The 19,821-nt window shown below is 45.1% G+C and overlaps 1 long non-coding RNA gene across 1 annotated transcript in view; it reads left to right on the top strand.

Annotated features, from left to right (window-relative positions):
- LOC119969246 overlaps positions 1 to 6,351 on the top strand; it is a 42,454-nt gene extending 36,103 nt beyond the window's left edge. The window contains exons 2-3 of the long non-coding RNA XR_005461320.1: positions 5,067 to 5,498; positions 6,176 to 6,351. This is a non-coding gene — a long non-coding RNA (uncharacterized LOC119969246). The remainder of the gene's footprint in view (positions 1 to 5,066; positions 5,499 to 6,175) is intronic.
- Positions 6,352 to 19,821: the final 13,470 nt, after the last annotated feature.

Genomic DNA, 19,821 nt, shown 5'->3' with positions numbered 1-19,821 from the left:
CATTCACATCCCTTCTCCTTCAGTGGTCTAATTGGTGAAACCCCCAATGTTTGTAAACACGGCCCACATCAAAGAGATGAAAGTGTACCAAGTGCATTCCAATCACTCAAGTGTGATTTCACTGCACTTACCTCTCTTTGTACTGGCCAATGTTAACAAACATTTTCTTCTCTTGGTGTTTCTTATCATGATTTTCTGAGTCAATATCCTTCCTCCCTATTGTATAGACTTCCTCATTTACTAACACTGTTACCTCCTTTCCCTATCCTTTCTAAATAATGAATATCCCTGGATGTTCAGTCCCCCCCCCCCCCCCCCCCTTGATAACCCTGCAGCCATGTCTCTGTAATTGCAACTATATCATAACTGTAGATATTTGTGCTGTTAATTCATCTATCTTATTGTGAATGCTCTGCGCATCAGGACACAAAGCCTTTAGACCTGTATTTTGGGGTTACTGGGTTATGGGGATAGGGTGGAGGCGTGGACTTGAGTAGGGTGCTGTTTCCAAGAGCTGGTGCAGACTCGATGGGCCGAATGGCCTCCTTCTATCCTGTAAATTCTATGATTCTATGATTTTTAACCTTGTGAAACACCTTTGCTTTATTTTGCATTATAGCCCCATTTGTTTTTCACCCTTGTTTTTTCTGTCTTCCACTTTTGCTTCTTACATTTCTGTCTTTTGCTTCTAATCCTTGTTTTTCCCACCTCAGTTTCCTTTCTCAGGTTCCCATCCCCATGCCATTCGAGTATAAATCCTCCCCGACAGCACTAGCAAAACCCACTCCCCGGGAGAACATTGGCCCTGGTTCTGCCCAGATGCAACCAATCCTGCTTGTACCAGCCCCACCTTCTCCAGAACCAGTCCCAATGTTCCAGGAATCTGAATCCCTCTTTCCTACACCATTTCTCCAGCCACATAATCATCTGGCATATTCTATTACTTTTACTCTTGCTAGCGGTATCAGCAGTAATCCTGCGGTTACTACCTTTGTGATCCTATGTTTTAATTTACCTCCTAATTCTCTATATTCTGTTGTACGATCTCATCCCTTTTCAAACCTATGTTGTTGGTAGCAATATATACCGCAACCATTGGCTGTTCACCTTTCCCCTTCAGAATGTCCTTCACCAGCTCCAAGACATCCTTGAACATAGAACATAAAACATACAGTGCAGAAGGAGGCCATTCGGCCCATCGAGTCTGCACTGACCCACTTAAGCCCTCACTTCCACCCTACCCCTGTAACTCAATAACCCCATCTGACCTTTTTGGTCACTAAGGGCAATTTATCATGGCCAATCCACCTAACCTACACGTCTTTGGACTGCGGGAGGAAACCGGAGCACCCGGAGGAAACACATGCAGACACGGGGAGAACGTGCAAACTCCGCACAGACAGTGACCCAGCAGGGAATTGAACCTGGGAGCCTGGCACTGTGAAGCCACAGTGCTACCCACTTGTGCTACCGCGCTGCCCGTCAGGGAGGCAACACACCATCTTGGAGTCTGTTTTGCAGCCACAGAAGCACCTATCTGTTCCCCTTACTGTTGAATCCCCTATCACTACAGCCTTGCCATTATTCTTCCTCCCCTCCTTGCAGCAGCACCACCCATGGTATTATGGACTTGGTTTCCACTACGATACCCTGAGAAGTCATCCCCCTCAACAGGATCTAAAACAGTATAACTATTAGAGAAGGGTCAGCCACAAGTGTCTCCTGCATTACCTGACTTTGTCTACTCTGCCTGGTGGTCATCCATCCTCTTTCTGCCTGTTCGATCTTTACCAATGGTGTGACCACTTTACTGAATGTGTTGTCCACAACAATCGCAGCATTGCGGACAATCTCCAGCAAGTCCACCTGCCTCTCCAGCTCCAAAATGCAGTTAGCCATTAGCTGAAGTTGGATACACTTCCTACACATGTGATCACCAGGGACCATCACATGTGACAGATAGATATTTTTAAATTTTGTTTTTATTCCAATTAAGGGGCAATTTAGCATGGATAATCCACTACATTACACATCTTTGGGTTGTGGGGGAGACCCATGCAGACATGGGGAGAATGTGCAAACTCCTCACGGTCAGTGTCCTGGGGCTGGGATCAAACCAGGGCCCTTGGTACCGTGAGGCAGCAATGCTAACTACCGCCCTCTTGTGACAGATAGGTGATGAGTCACAGATGATAGAAAGGTAATGAACATGACTTGTGCATGAATTGGATTATAGTGAGGGAAGTTGTACATCATTAACCTCACTCTCGTTCTGATTTATCTTCATTCAGTGGCAAGACAAGCCTAGACTTCACTGGAGATAGATGGGAGTAGTTTATCGGTCCTGACAGTAGGTCTGTAGGACACAGTATAAATCAAAAAATAATGGGGCCTGTAAGAAAAATGCTGCAGAAATTGGATCAATATTCTTCGTACCTATTGGATGAATGAAATTGGTGCAGGTAGCTAGGACAGTAACTCCATAAAGTGTATTCAGAAAATTTTCTCAGAACAATACATTCTGGAACCAACCAGGGAGAAGTCTATTTTAGATCTAGTAATGTGTAAGGACCTTCTAGACAAGAATGATCATAACATGATGAATTTCATATTCAATTTGAGGAAGAAAAACTTGAATCCAAAACTAGTCCAAAACCTAAATAAAGGCAAGGATATGAGAAAGAGTTTGCTAAAGTTAACTGGGAAATTAGATTTAATGGTAGAGAAGCAGTGGTAAACATAGAATTTACAGTGCAGAAGGAGGCCATTCGGCCCATCGAGTCTGCACCGGCTCTTGGAAAGAGCACCCTACCCAAGGTCAACACCTCCACTATATCCCCATAACCCAGTAACCCCACCCAACACTAAAGGCAATTTTGGACACTAAGGGCAATTTATCATGGCCAATCCACCTAACCTGCACATCTTTGGACTGTGGGAGGAAACCGGAGCACCCGGAGGAAACTCACGCACACACTGGGAGAATGTGCAGACTCCGCACAGACAGTGACCCAAGCTGGAATCAAACCTGGGACCCAGGAGCTGTGAAGCAATTGTGCTATCCACAATGCTACCGTGCTGCCCTAACATGTCTGGAGATAATTGGTATTGCTCAACAAAGATATATTTCATTGAGACAGAAAGACTGAATGCATCATCCGTGGTTAATTAAAAAGTTACGGATGGACCAAATTGAAAGAAAAGCCATACAATGCTGAAAAGGTTAGTGGTAGGGCAAAGATTAGGAAGGTGTTAGAAACCATCAAAGCATGACAAAAGATATAGAGGGTCATTAGAGTGAGAGAATAAAAGCTTCTAGAAGTAGGTTGGTTCTTTGGAGGATGAGACTGTATTTGGATTTCCAAAGGGTCTTTAACATGGCACTAGTTAAAAGAAATTAGTGCATAAGCAAGGTCTTAGTGCTGAGGGTGATATATTAGCATGGTTAGAGGGTTGACTAACTAACAGGAAACAGCGAGTCAGGATAAATGGGTCATTTGCAGCTAAGTAAACTAATGATTGGAATGCCGTACGGTTAATGCTAGGGCCTTAACTATTTATGATCTAACTAATGACCTGGATGAAGGAACCCCTGTACTGTAGCCAACCTTGGTGAAGGTGCTGGTGAATAGCTTTCTTGAACCGCTTCAGTCCATGGATGATCCAACGGCCAAAGTGCGCTGGGAAAGCAGCTTGCTGCAGTGCAGCGTGTCCGATAAAAGCCGGGAGACCCCACTCCCGGGATCTATCCAGCTCCCCATGCCTCGCGAGATCTTGTGAGACCTTGCGATGTAAATCCTTTTGGTAAATTTGCATATTAGAGCAAGGGAGTGAGCCTCACTCTAATGTGCAGATTCCTGAGGTAGCTGAGGCTTTGGGATTCAATCCCTTTGCCTCGGAGACCTTGGGCAACTGCTATTCAGCACTGGTCCCCACAAACACAGACCAGATGCAACGGCTCTTGGGGTCTCCCAGGGGATTGGAGCCCCCCAGCTGCATGCCGTTTGGGCAGCATGGTACCCTGGCACTGCTGTTACCAGTCTGGCACTGCTGAGGTGTTCAGGTGGCACTGCCAGCTCGCATATGCACTGCCAGGTTGGTGGTGCCAAGCTGCCACTTTTTGTGCGTCATTGGACTGGGAGTGCCCCGCATGAGTGCAGCGGGAGACTGGGGACTCTCATTGTGTGTTCAGGCTGGGGGGGGGAGGTTGGGCATCGTTTTGGGGGCTTTGGAGATTGGGGCACCATATGTGTGGCCTCGACTGCACATTCCCCGTTCAGGCCCCTTATTCAACGTGAGTCACGTTGAATAGCCATGTGTTTCTCAGCACTGCGACGCCAGGAAACACCCAGCTAAATGCGCTCATGAGGGATTTTGTTCCCTTTGGGAGAATCTTGCCCTACGTGGTATTTACACATGTACTTAGAAATGGAGTTCCAGAATTTTCATCCAGCAATAATGAAGGAACGGTGATACAATTCCAAGTCAGGATGCTGTGTGTGGTTTGGAGGGAAACTTGGAAGTGATGTTTCCTTACGTCTACTGCCTTTGTTCTTCTAGGTGGTAGAACTTGTGGATTAAAGAAACCTTGGTGAATTGCTGCAGTACATGTTATTGTGATCAAGGTGTGCCAATTAAGTAAGCTGCTTTGTCTTGGGTAGTTTCAAGCTTTTTGACTTGTTGGAGCTGGACTCAAATAGGCAAATGGGGAGAAAGGTAAGTGCGAGATGCTACTTTTGCGAAGCTAATAGCGGAGCATGTAATCTGTCAACAACTTGTGGCAATTCACGTTCGGCTATTTTCTTCCTTAATTTTCCTGTTGATTAATAAAGGCGTGTGTTTTCCAGAAGTTCACGTTTTTTCAGCAATCCGGGCTATTGTTAAGCGCGTATAATGTGAATAGAGTCTCCAAGTGGTTAAGTGTGTTTATATACTCATTTTCCTGTTTACCATAATCACAAAACAAAAGTTATAATTAGCTTCTTGATTCTCTTGCAAAGTCCAAGTTTCCTTGGTCTTCTCATAACCCAGCTCATAATCAACTTTATGTTTCTTTGAACTTGCAGGTGGTTGAATGTTTCCTTTGTGTGTTGATGACACACATCTAGGCACATCAACTCCATACTCCCAGAATGCCTAGATCCACTGCAATTTGCATACCACCGCAACTGGTCCACAGCAGATGCCATCTGCCTGGCCCTATACTCATCCCTGGAACATCTTGACAACAAGGACTCCTCCTATTTATTGACTACAGCTCCGCCTTCAACACCATAATCCTAGCCAAGCTCATAGGTGCAAGTTCGATATGGGGGTAAGGTGTGCTGGTGTGCCTCTCAAGCCATTTTAACTCGCATGCCTCATTACTGTCTGCCTCCCAGTTACCTTTCTCACTCCACCCCAGCGGGAATTAGCAAGTGGCCAGCAAACTCACGAGCAGAACTTGAATGGAAGGAGGCCACAGCAGGGGACCCGAGAGCACGGCCCTCAGCAGTAAGGTAAGTGAATCGGGATGACCAGGGAAGGGGAGGCCAAAGATTTCCTGTCCTACTGGTGCACAAGGAATGTCAAAAACATGAAACGAAGAAATTACCTTTCCGGCCAACGTTTAAAAAAGTTTTATTTTTTATAAATTTAGAGTACCCAATTATTATTTTTTACCAATTAAGGGGCAATTTAGCGTGGCCAATCCACCTACCCTGCACATCTTTGGGTTGTGGGGTGAAACCCATGCAGACATGGGGAGAATGTGAAAACTCCACACGGACAGTGACCCAGGGCCGGGATTCGAACCCAGGTCCTCAGCGCCGTAGGCTCAGTGCTAACCACTGCGCCATGCGCTGCCCCTTCCGGCCAACTTTTGAATGTGATCCTGTTTGTATCCCGGCTTCTCTTACAACTTTTTCACTGGATATTGTCCACATGCCCATTAAAATTGTGTTGGCACACGACTTTAGTGCTTGCATACTTAGTATGAAGCCCCCTCCTACTTACTGTGAGGGTATCAGTCACTGTCTGAAACATGCATCTTAGACTGGCAGGCAGGGGGTGGGAATGGAGTGCAAACTTGCAGGAAAGACGCTGTCTCTATTTTAACTTCCTACACAATCCATTCTTCACTGACCACAAAGAATTGGTGCTTCGGAATCAACTTTATGTTTCTTTGAACTTGCAGGTGGTTGAATGTTTCCTTTGTGTGTTGATGACACACATCTAGGCACATCAACTCCATACTCCCAGAATGCCTAGATCCACTGCAATTTGCATACCACCGCAACCGGTCCACAGCAGATGCCATCTGCCTGACCCTACACTCATCCCTGGAACATCTTGACAACAAGGACTCCTACATCAGACTCCTATTTATTGACTACAGCTCCGCGTTCAATACCATAATCGTAGCCAAGCTCATATCAAAGCTCCAAAACCTAGGACTTGGCTCCTCACTCTGCAACTGGATCCTTGACTTCCTGACCCATAGACCCCAATCAGTAAGAATAAACAACAACGCCTCCTCCACGATAATCCTCAATACCGGGGCCCCGCAAGGCAGGGTACTTTCCCCCCTACTATACTCCCTATACATGCACGACTGCATGGCAAAATTTGACTCCAACTCCATCTACATGTTTGCTGACAACATGACCGTAGTGGGTCGGATCTCGAACAATGATGACTCAGAATACAGGAGGGAGATAGAGAACCCAGTGGAGAAGTGTAACGGCAACAATCTCTCCCTCAATGTCAGCAAAACTAAAGAGCTGGTCATTGACTTCAGAGAGAAAAGCATTGTACACACCCCTATCTGCATCAACAAGGCCGAGATGGACATGGTTGACAACTTCAAATTCCTAGGTGTGCACATCACCAGCAATCTGTCCTGGTCCACCCACGTCGACGCTACGACCAAGAAAGCACAACAGCGCCTATACCTTCTCAGGAAACTAAGGAAATTCGGCATGTCCACATTAACTCTTACTAACTTTTACAGATGCACCATAGAAAGCATCCTACCTGACTGCATCGCAGCCTGGTATAGCAACTGCTCAGCCCAAGACCGGAAGAAAATACAGAGAGTTGTGAACACCGCACAGTCCATCACCTCCTATCCATTGACTGTCTACATCTTCTGCTGCCTTGGGAAAGCGGGCAGCATAATCAAAGACCCCTCCCACCCGGCTTACTTACTCTTCCAACTTCTTCCATCGGGCAGGAGATACAAAAGTCTGAGAACACGTGCTAACAAATTCAAAAACAGCTTGTTCTCGACTGTTACCAGACTCCTAAACAACCCTCTCATGGACTTATGGACTGATCTGATCTCTACTGAGTAGTACTACACTCCTGTGTGCTTCACCCGATGCCTGTGTTGTGTATTTTATGTTTGCCCGATTATGTATTTTCTTTTCATGTACGGAATGATCTGTTTGAGCTGCATGTAGAACAATACTTTACACCAGGGGTGGGCAAACTACGGCCAGCGGGCTGCATGCGGCCCGCCAAAGGTCTTTATGCGGCCCGCCAAAGGTCTTTATGCGGCTCACCAAGTCATTTAAAAAAAATAATTAAAAAAATAAATAAATTTTTTTTTTTAAGGTTAATGGGGGGGTTGTTGGGTTACTTACTTGTATAGGGTGGATAAGTTGACTTGAGTAGGGTGATCATTGCTTGGCACAACGTCGAGGGCCGAAGGGCCTGTTCTGTGCTGTACTTCTATGTTCTATATGAGGCGCCCAGAATCATAACCGGGTGAAGTAATTATTTTACTTAATATACTATGCGGCCCTTTAAAATTGTGAATTTCTGAATGTGGCCCTTGCACGGAAAAGTTTGCCCACCCCTGCTTTACACTGTACCTCGGTACATGTGACAATAAACCAACTAATTCCAATCCCATTGTAGATGTGTTACTCAGTGTGGCCTGAGCATACTTTGCACTTTCAGCATGACTTCCCTAACCTAGTACTCTGCCGCTTTGATAATGTAATTATCTGTTCTATTTGTTCTTCTGCAATAGTTCTCATGTTGAGCATTAAATCTTTGAAGGTCCCTATTTTTAAAAAACATAATTCTTCGCTGTTTCAACACTTCATAAAGTTGAATATATGTGAACCAATTTTCATATTAACAGTAACCTGCACTTAACAGTATCAAATTTCATATGTCATTGATCTAAAGTTACATATTTTGTTGAACTTGTTTTGTATTTCCTGTTTTGTCATTTTGGAATTAAATGTTCACCTACTTTGGTATGCAAATTTGACCAATTTGCATTGAGATTTTGAATCTCTTGTCCTTTGGGAGTCATTAATTTCCTTGGGAATTCGCTTTTAGCTTCTATTTTACAGTGTGCAACCAGTTTCACAGGATTTACCAGCTTTGAGTTTATCTAGTAACCTTTCACAGTGTAGGTACAATACTTTGTAAGGCTTTCTAGAGTCCGTTTGGGATGCCACTTCCTCAAAGAAGTTTGTTCGGCAGGAACTTGCACATGCCAATCCATGTCAGCCACATCATTATTATGGAGATATGTTCAAGTTTTTTCCTGATAGTGGATTCTATTGATGTACATGAAGTTGATTTGTTAGGTCTGTAGTTGTTTGTATGTGTTTTGTCATTTTCTAAACATCTTTTATACATCTTGTATAAAAGCTCTTACTGAATGCTTAAATTCCAAGAGTGAGTCTTAAACTCTTCAGTTACAGTCAACTGTGAAGATGGATTCGGAGGCCTCTTAGATCACACACAGGAACAATTGATAATGTACCGTGAAGAGATGGCCCCCAGCAGTAAAGTGTACAGGCAGCATTTCACCGAGTATGGCATCAAGAAGACCGAGTGTTGGGACTCTTATTTTACCTTCTAATAAGAGTCGATAATCCAGTTGACTGGAGTTGTCAAAAATGTGACTTTATTGCTAATTATTCGCTTGAATGCACTTGAATAAAAATTGAATCAAAACTTAGAAACAAAACTTCAAACATTACATAATAAAAGGTCGAACACATGGCAAAAAGCATAAAACATAAATAAATCACTTTAACACAAACAGACAGATGATTCAAGAATTCAAGCATTCAGGAACAAAGATCTTGACCACGAGGCCCTACTTTTAAGTGAATTCTTATCTTTGTTTTAACCCCTCAATGGACATTACTTAAGACTGACTGGTGCCCTAACAAAACTAGCTCAGCGTCTGCATGCGCAGTCTCAGGAAAATTACTGAGTATGTTTCTCACGTGTTCCATGTTACACAGCTCGGCCCAGAGACCTTGCTGTAACTGATTAGTTGAATAGACTGAGAACTTTCCCATTGCTGAATACAATGGCTAGTTCATTATGTGAAATAATGACTGAAACAATGTCAGGATTCCCACAGTCAAAACAATGGCTAAGTCATTATGTGAAACAGTCACTGAAACAATGTCTGAATAGCTAAGACACTTTTAATAATTTTTTAAAATATAAATTTAGAGTACCCAATTCATTTTTTCCAATTAAGGGGCAATTTAACATGACCAATCCACCTACACTGCATATCTTTGGGTTGTAGGGGCGAAACCCATGCAAACACGAGGAGAATGTGAGAATGTGCAAACTCCACATGGACAGTGACCCAGAGCCCGGATCAAACCTCCGCGCGGTGAGGCAGCAATGCTAACAACTGTGTCACCGTGCTACCCCACTTTTAATGATTTTACCTCGCAGCTACATGCATTCAACTCGCACCTAAAACTATGAATAAATCAATACTCTATCACCAAGCAAAACTGGAGTCAATGGGAATCGAGAAAAACTGTCCACTGGTTGGAGTCATATCTGACACAAAGATGGTTGTGGCTGGTTGAGGTCAATCTCTCAGCTTGTTGTTGAAAACTCACTGCTATTCTTAGAATTCCCCCATACCAAAAAGGGCCAACATTCTAAATGGTGAACAGGGATTCTCACTCCCTGACTCCGATGCAGGCTTCGGTGGGTGCTATTCAGGTCAAACTATATTTTCAAGTACCTTCACCGAAGATTTCATCTACTTACCACTTAGTAGCATCGATCCTGGATCCCGCATTGCTAAGTAGGTAAAGTAGACTTATGAATAACCACTGTTTCAGGTTAAATTAAGCTATTTTATTATTATATTTTTTCTTTCAAAATCTGCGATCACTTTCTTTACAGAAAGGTAAAAAGATCTTGCTTCTGGATCCTTCTGGTTGGTTGAAGAGACCTTCAGGCACAACTTGCCAATCAATCTTCTTTAAAGTCTGGTCTTCTTTAGATGTATTCGCTGGTGAGCTCGGTTGCGGTGTCTTGTTGATCCCATGTACTGAGCTATGAGAGCTGGCTATCTCTGAGCTGACTCAGCCTCCTCTTTAAATTCTAGTCTTCCTTAGATGTATTAGCTGTTTTAGCTCGGCTGCTGTGTCTTATCTTTCCCATGACCGAGCTGGCTGTAAGCTGACTCTGCTTGCTTCTCTTGTTCCTTCTCTCTGAGTTCTGGTTCTGGTAGTTCCTGCTCTGGTCTCTGCGTTTATATTCTCTTTCTAACAGTTATTAGGTTTTTATGACCTTATTGTAAAGTAACTATTATTTCATTTTGATTGTAAAAAGTATCTTTGATCTAAACATTCTAATACAACTAAGTATTCATTTTGACATGACCTCACCTCTCAGGTCTCTGATTACATTGTTTCCTTTGTGATGTTCAAAGTTCCTTTGTGATATTCAAAAATGCTTTGGTTTCAATAGAGGTGTGAATTTTGTTTTGGTTCCTGTCATTTCTATAGTTTTATTTTCTAATTGTGTCTTCAGCTCATAATTTTGACTTTGATTTTGGCTTTAAATTATGTTTCTCGTAGACTGATAGTCTCCAGTTTTCTTTTAATTTACTTAGTGTTAGCAGAATTTCACACCTAGAATTGTCACCAAATTCAACTGAACCTCATCCTTTCCTTTCCAGCTGCTTACTAAGATAGTTACTTTCAATGAAGGTGTGAGCCATTGCTTTTAGCTTCCTACAAAAATCCTGTGTGTTTGCTAAGCCTGCCTGAGAGAAAGAATTTGCATTTTATAATCCTGCTCTTTGCAGCTGCTATTAACTCTTCATGGGATATTTCCCTGTATCCTCTGATGTTTCTCTCAGACCAGGTATTGCCAGACATCCATGTTTCAAATGACACATGATTCCATATTTTCAATAACAAGCTCCAGTACATCACTGCAGGAGTTCCTCAGGGTAGCGTCCTAGGCCCAACCATCTTCAGCTGCTTCATTAATAAGGTCCATCATAAGGTCGTAAGTAGGGATGTTGGCAGATGATGCACATGTTCAGCACCATTCACGACTCCTCAGGCAATGAAGCAATCTGTGTCCAGGTTTGCAATATCTAGGCTTGGGCTGACAACTGGCAAGTTACATTCGCGTTCCGCAAGTGCTAGGAAGTGCCAGGCAATGATTTACAAGACAAGATCTAGCCATCGCCCCATGGCATTCAATGGCATTATCATCGCTGAATCCCCCATGATCAACATCCTGGGGGCTGACCATTGAACTGGACTAGTCATATTAACACTGTGGCTACCAGGGCATGTCAAAGGCTAAAACTCCTACGGTGAGTAACTCACCTCCTGACCCCTCAAAGCATGTCCACATCGACGAGGCACAGATCAGGAGTGTAATAGAATACTCTCCACTTGCTTGGATAAGTGCAGCTCCAACATGCTGACTTGGAAATATATCACCTTTCCTTAACTGTCACTGGGTCCAAATCCTGGAACTCTCACCCACAGTGCAGTTAGGGAGAACCTATACATCAGGGACTGCAGCGGTTCAAGAAGGTAGCTCACCACCACCTTCTGAAGGGAAACTAGGGATGGGCAATAAATGCTGGCCTAACCAGCGATACCCATATCCTGTAAATTAATTTTTTTAAAAGGGCAGTTGATTAAGACTCATTTAGATGGTAGTTCTGTGTCGTGTAGCTTCGCAAAGTTACAGCAGTCATCGCTACAAATGCTGGGCTTTTGGAATCAAATGCAATGTACCTGTTATATGGAGCTATTCCCTCAGCTTGTGGACTACTTTCCTTATTAACAATCTAGCTCCCAATGATGTATGACTTTCCCCACTGACTTCCAAGAATGGTGGCACAGTGGTTAACACTGCTTCCTCACATCGCCAGGGACCTAGGTTCAATTCCAATCTCGGGTGACTGTGGTGTTTGCACATTCTTCCCGTGTCTCCATGGCTTTCCTCCGGGTGTTCCGGTTTCCTCCCACAGTCCAAAGATGTGTAGGTTAGGTGGATTTGCTATTCTAAATTGCTGCTAGATGGGGTTACAGGGATACAGTGGGGATTGGGCTGAGGTAGGGTGCTCTTTCAGAGGGTCGGGGCAGACTTGATGAGCCGAATGGCCTCCTTCTGCAATGTAGGGATTCTATGATTCTGAGGTGTTAATGATCACGTATAACAGTAGAAACAGTGTGAGTGGAGCATGTACTCCTGAATTAACGGATATCACCTTGCATTATAAGTAGTCAGTTCAACTAGACAGTTGGTCAAAATTCTGACAATGAATCTTCACCCACTTTATACCTGCCCAGTTTCAATTCTGATATTAGGTGGCACATTTTCAGATGATCCAATGAAGAAAAACCTTTTTAGAATAGCTTTTACTTTAATTTCCTCCATGCTGCCATTTTCCCCCTCACCATTTCAGGCAGGGTAAGATGGGTTTCCCATTAAGAGCAAAGAAGGAAATTCAGGCAGGATCAGAGGCATACAGTGCCCATCTGCTGATAATAGATTATAGAACAATGTAGGAGCAATAAGGTGGTTGTGATGGGAGATTTTAACTTCCCCAACATTGAATGGGACTCATGTAGTGTTGGTGGTGTAGATGGAGCAGATTTTGTAAGGAGCATCCAGGAGAGTTTTTTAGAGCAGTGTGTAAATAGTCCAACTCGGGAAGGGGACATACTGGACCTGGTATTGGGGAATGATCCCGGCCAGGTGGTTGACATTTCAGTCGGCGATTACTTTGGGAATAGCGATCACAATTCCATAAGTTTTAGAATACGCATGGACAAAGACGAGAGTGGTCCTAAAGGAAGAGTGCTAAATTGGGGAAAGGCCAAGTATAACAAAATTCGGCAGGAGCTCGGGAATATGGATTGGGAGCAGCTGTTTAAGGGTAAATCCACATTTGAAATGTGGGAGTCTTTTAAGGAAAGGTTGATTAGAGTGCAGGACAGACATGTTCCTGTGAAAATGAGAGATAGAAATGGCAAGATTAGGGAACCATGGATGACGGGTGGAATTGTGAGACTAGCTAAGATGAAAAAGGAAGCGTACATAAGATTGAGGCAACATAAAACTGATGAAGTTTTGGAGGAATATCGGGAAATTAGGACAAATCTCAAACGCGCATTAAAGAGGGCTAAAAGGGGTCATGAAATATCTTTGGCTAACAGGGTTAAGGAAAATCCCAAAGCCTTTTATTCATATATAAGGAGCAAGAGGGTAACTAAAGAAAGGATTGGCCCACTCAAAGACAAAAGAGGGAATTTATGTGTGGAGTCAGAGGAAATGAGTGAGCTTCTTAATGAGTACTTTGCATCGGTATTCACCAAGGAGAGGGACATGATGGATGTTGAGGCTAGGGATGGATGTTTAAATATTCTAGGTCATGCCGGCATAAGGAAGGGGGAGGTTTTGGGTATTCTAAAAGACATTAAGGTGGACAAGTCCCCAGGACCGGATGGGATCTGTCCCAGGTTACTGAGGGAAGCGAGGGACGAAATAGCTGGGGCCTTAACAGATATCTTTGCAGCATCCTTAAGCACGGGTGAGGTCCCGGAGGACTGGAGAATTGCTAATGTTGTCCCTTTGTTTAAGAAGGGTAGCAGGGATAATCCAGGGAACTATAGACCTGTGAGCTTGACATCAGTGGTAGACCAACTGTTGGAGAAGATACTGAGGGATAGGATCTATTCACATTTGGAAGAAAATAGACTTATCAGTGGTAGGCAGCATGGTTTTGTGCAGGGAAGGTCATGTCTTACAAACCTAATAGAATTCTTTGAGGAAGTGACAAAGTTAATTGATGAGGGAAGGGCTGTAGATGTCATATACATGGACTTCAGTAAAGCATTTGATAAAGTTTCCCATGGCAGATTGATGGAAAAAGTGAAGTCGTATGGGGTTCAGGGTGTACTAGCTAGATGGATAAAGAACTGGCTGGGCAACAGGAGGCAGTGAGTAGTGGTGGAAGGGAGTGTCTCAAAATGGAGAAAGGTGACTAGAGGTGTTCCACAGGGATCCGTGATCGGACCACTGTTGTTTGTGATATACATAAATGATCTGGACGAAGGTATAAGTGGTCTAATGAGCAAGTTTGCAGATGATACTAAGATTGGTGGAGTTGCAGATAGCGAGGCGGACTGTCAGAGAATACAGCAAAATATAGATAGATTGGAGAGTTGGGCAGAGAAATGGCAGATGGAGTTCAATCCAGGCAAATGCGAGGTGATGCATTTTGGAAGATCTAACTCGAGCAGACTATATGGTCAATGGAAGAGTCCTGGGGAAAATTGATGTACAGAGAGATCTGGGAGTTCAGGTCCATTGCACCCTGAAGGTGGCAACGCAGGTCGATAGAGTGGTCAAGAAGGCATACAGCATGCTTGCCTTCATCGGACAGGGTATTGAGTACAAGAGTCGGCAGGTCATGTTACAGTTGTATCGGACTTTGGTTAGGCCACATTTGGAATACTGCGTGCAGTTCTGGTCGCCACATTACCAGAAGGATGTGGATGCTTTAGAGAGGGTGCAGAGGAGGTTCACCAGGGTGTTGCCTGGTATGGAGGGTGCTAGCTATGAAGAAAGGTTGAGTAGATTAGGATTGTTTTCATTGGAAAGATGGAGGTTGAGGGGAGACCTGATTGAGGTCTACAAAATTATGAGAGGTATGGACAGGGTGGATAGCAACAAGCTTTTTCCAAGAGTGGGGTTGTCAATTACAAGGGGTCACGATTTCAAGGTGAGAGGGGGAAAGTTTAAGGGCGATGTGCGTGGAAAGTTTTTTACGCAGAGGGTGGTGGGTGCCTGGAATGCTTTGCCAGCGGAGGTGGTAGAGGCAGGTACGATAGCATCATTTAAGATGCGTCTGAACAGATATATGAACGGGTGGGGAACAGAAAGAAGTAGACCTTGGAAAATAGGCAACAGGTTTAGATAAAGGATCTGGATCGGAGCAGGCTGGGAGGGCCGAAGGACCTGTTCCTGTGCTGTAATTTTCTTTGTTCTTTGTTCTTTGATATCCTCATACCAGAATAAACAGGTACAGTAATGTAGTGGTTATGTTACGGGGCTAGTCATCCTTGTGGTGTTCTTTGTGTTGCTTATTTCTGGATAGTTGGCGTGGTGTTCACAAAGACCACAAAATAGGTTGAACTTAAACAAAGCTATAAATTTATTAACACTACTAATTTGGATTCGACACATACTCCTAAAGAATACACAATTAATTATTAACATTTAAGCTACACTCATCTACAGCTAATCTTAATACTGATATAAATTATGATCTGCTCTCACTCACACAATTTGTACTTCTGACTCTCTCCAGCTAACTCCTGCACACACTCTCCCTCAAGGCTTAGCATTACTGCCTTATATACTTGTAGCTGTAGCTGCCTCTACTGGCTACTCTGGACACTTCATTAACCCTTGCAATTCTTACAGTTATGGTAATACTGCAACCCTGAAGTAATAATCTAGAGAATGTAAGTTTAAATACCACCGAAGCAGTTTGAGAACTTGAATGCAGTTTAGAAATAAAAAGCTGATACTGGTAAATCACAACTCTTTGTTGTCCTTTAAGAAAGAATGCATGTCATTCATAGCCAACAAAAACAGAAAATGCTTCAATATCTCAGCAGGTCTGACAGCATCTCTGGAGAGAGAACAGAGCTAATGTTTTGAGTCTGGATGACTTCGTAGGAGCCATTCCTAGCCAGTGTGCCTTCTATGTTACTCTAGCACCAAACCAATGAGGTTGACTCCACTCCTCCTCTCATCTGAAGTGATCTGGGAAACCAAAACAAATTGCAACTAAATTTTGCATCTTTATCACCTAGGACAAGGGCAGAATGTGTATGGATAACCACCCACATCAAAAATTCTCACCCAAGTCATACCTCATCCTGATACAGTTCCTTCATTGCGACTCGATTATGTTGGGAATTTCTGCCGAGCAACAGTATTGTGGAATCACCTTCACCACAATGGTGCAAGACTTTGAAAATACTAATTTTTAGGGTGCTATGAAGTAACAGTTTAAGAGTGCTATGAAGTAGCATTTTAAGATTGTGCCTTGACCAGCTTTTAAATAGTGCAGTTTGAATTTCTATAAGTGAGGCACATTATAGTTAAGGCAGCTACTTGCAAGGATTTTCTTGATGAACCAAATAGCTTTAAAGGCGCAAAAGCTCTGTGTTCAAGCAATGTTTTAAAATTACACTCTGTAATACAAGGTCTTTTTTTTGCTTATTTTAAAGCTGACAAACCTTTGAACTAATATGATACCTTGAGCTGGATTCTCTGATTCTGAGACTAAGTGCTGACCCCGACGTGGGAACGCTGGCTTGCCACACCCGGACCACCCCCCACCAGTGCCCCCAGCCCCCCGCCAAAGCCCTCCTGCCCGCAGATCGGCTCCCCTCCCTCCCTCCCCCCCCCCCCCCCCCCCCCCCCCCCCGACTGTGGCGCCGCTGGACTTAGTCCGCGGCCACCACGCTGAGTTCCCGAAAATAAATACCATACCCGACCTATGCGGTCGGGAACTCGGCCCATTGGGGCGAGGGCCTCGGGTAACATCCTGAGGGCGTCCATTCACATGCTGTTTTGGAGGTGGTTGAGCATCACAAAAGCGCCGCCGCTCCTGATTTTGGCGCCAACGTGGATTCTCCGGCCAATCGCTGAATGCAATTTCGGCATCGGAGACCGGAGAATCCCGCTCCTTAGCCGGGATTCACCGATATCGCGGCCAAGTGTTGATGCCGGCGTCAACGTGCCTTGAGGCCCAGTAATTCTCCTCTCCTTCGGGGGGGGGGGCTGGAACGGCCTCGGAGTGCTGTGCGCTGCTCCGGTGCCGATAGCCGGCCCTCCATGGCCGGTGCGGGTCCGCGCATGCGCGCCACGGCCAGCGCGGGACCGCGCATGCGCGTCATGGCCCTCTCCGCGTCGGCGCCTGCGCGTAGTTGCCCTCTCCGCGCCGGCCCCGGGCAACATGGTGGAGCCCTACAGGGGCACGGCGCGGAGGAACATAGACCCCCCCCCCCCGGAATGAGCGCGCCCGCCGATCGGTAGACCCGATCGCGGCCCTGGCCACCGTGGAGGCCCCCCCCCCCCACCACCAGAATGGTCCCCGCAGCCAGAGCACTGAGGGCCCGGCCGGGTGGGACCATATGTAAACCACACCTGCGGGACTCGACTGCGACCGCGCGGGAGCAACCTGGCGTAGGAGCGGCGTGGCGGGTCTCTCACCCCCCCCCCCCCCCCCCCCCCCCCCCCACCCCCACCCCCGGCGAGTCTCCGACCCAGTGCGGGCTCGGAGAATCCCGGCCCTTATCTTTAAACAACAACCATATAAATTTGGATTAACCTTTGGCTTACTAAATGCCTTGATGCCTTTATTTGAATCATGGCTAATATTTGTTCTCAATTGCTTTAGCATCCATAGGATCAGGTTAACATGTTTTATGTGAATAAAAGAATATAACATTGTGCAACTACTTTGGGCGGGATTCTCTCATCCCGCAGCAAAGTGTCCACGCCATCGTAAATGCCTTTGCGATTTACGACAGCGTGAACGGGCCGCCTGCCAGGACTAATTCTGGCCACTACAGGGGTCCAGCACGCGCTGGAGCAGTTTGCGCCGCTCCACCTGCCGATCTCCCGCCGTGAACTGGGCGCCGCGGGATCCGCACATGCGCAGTGGCGTTGGTGCCTGTGTTGTTCCTTGTGTCTTAATAAAGCTCGTAGTCTCAAAGTTGGAGAAGATGCTTTATTGTGAATCGTTCTGTCTTCAGAGCTTAACTTATAGCTACCTCAAATGCTGCCTGCCTTTGTCTGTGTCCTGCTACCAGTTCTCCCTTCCGTGAAGTGTGTCCTCACTTCCTGTCCCTATGTATTTATAGCTCTCCCGTGCTCCCCCTAGTGCTTGCTCAGTTGTATTGCATCTACACTGATACACAATCACCACAGTGCCAACCCGCGCATGCGCAGTGGCCTCTTTCAATGTGCTGGCCCAGACACAAAATGGCGCAGGACTACAGAGGCTGGCGCATAGGAATGGAGGTCTCCAGCCAGAGAGACTGGCCCGCCGAGCGGTGGGCCCCGATCGCAGGCCAGGCCGCATCAGAGACCCCTCTGAGGTCGGTGACCCCCTCGCCCCTCACAGGCTGCCACCTGACCCTTTCACGCTGTGTTCCCGCCGGCTGAGAGCAGGTCAGAACGGCGCCAGCGGGACTCAGTTTTTCTGTGACGACCGCTTGGCCCATCCCAGCCCGAGAATCGGCGGTCCGGCCGTGTAGTGCAGCCCGCAACTGGCGTCGCGCCAATGGCGCCAATTCTCCGCTCTGCAGAGAATCGCGTGCCGGTGTCGGGGAGGCGTGTCCAGGTCGCGGGGATTCTCTGGCCTGGCCCCGGGCTGAGAGAATCTCGCCCGCTGTATCTATAATAATGTAATTTGTTCACATGTAATGTTACTCCTAGGGAATAAAGGAAAGAAGACGCGATTCTAGTTACAGAGGAGAGGAGGAGTGATAACCAGATTACCATTGCTCTAAGGTAATGAAAAGCGCTCGTTTGAACTATCTCCTCATGGGGACAAGGAACAGTCAGAATTTGGGATTAAAGTTGGAAACCCAGAGCCTTTGTTACCGTTTCACCATTGCTTCTGCGGTGTAAATCTTTGACAACACAGCTCAACACAATGTCACTTAAGGATAGACCCAAAAGGTGTCAATCATGCTTAATAAATTATACTTGATTCATAAATATTTGTTATTTGTGCCTTTTATTAGGCCAGGCACAACTGAGGACCCCTAATTTATAAATTGAAAACACAACATAGATATTTGAATTGAAAAGGTTTTATATTTCAAAATCCCTAAAATTTACTCAAGAATATGCCCCAGCAGTACCCTCTTGGGTACTAGAGATGGGCAATAAATGCCGCCATTCTAGCAATGATCTAATTGTGATGATGTGAAAAATAAATCAGGAGTAGAGCATTGGTTTACTGGAAGAGCTAGATAATATACTCCAAATGACCCACACACTACAACTACTCTTTTTGGTATAAGTTCTTTCAGGCCGATACTAGGAACAGTAGTAATCAGAACCATTCATTTATGCCACATGCATAAAGCAATTCATGGATAGAGTGTTTAATGGCGGAAGGTTTAATCCCCTTCCTCTTGGAAAAATTGGTAGTGGTGCGATGGGGCAATTAACCTACACCAATGGAAAAGTATTGCATTGAAAGTAAAGCTTGTTCCTGACCAGAAAATATATATGGTTTAATTATTCATTCATGAGATTTGGATGTCACTGACCAGGCAGCATTTATTGCCTATTTCTACTTACTTTGAGAAATGGTGGTCAGCCACCTTCCTGAATCACTGCAGTTAGTGTTGTGAAGGTATAGACACAATGTTGTTCGGGAAGAGGTTCCAAATTTTTTAACCTGCAATAGTGAAGGTGATACATTTTCGAGTCAGGATGTTTTATGACTGAAGTGCTGCTGGTCCCACCTGTCTG

Source organism: Scyliorhinus canicula, chromosome 7 (genome assembly GCF_902713615.1).
Source record: "Scyliorhinus canicula chromosome 7, sScyCan1.1, whole genome shotgun sequence".
Classification (NCBI taxonomy): domain Eukaryota; kingdom Metazoa; phylum Chordata; class Chondrichthyes; order Carcharhiniformes; family Scyliorhinidae; genus Scyliorhinus; species Scyliorhinus canicula.
This window is presented reverse-complemented; position numbering and strand designations above follow the sequence as displayed.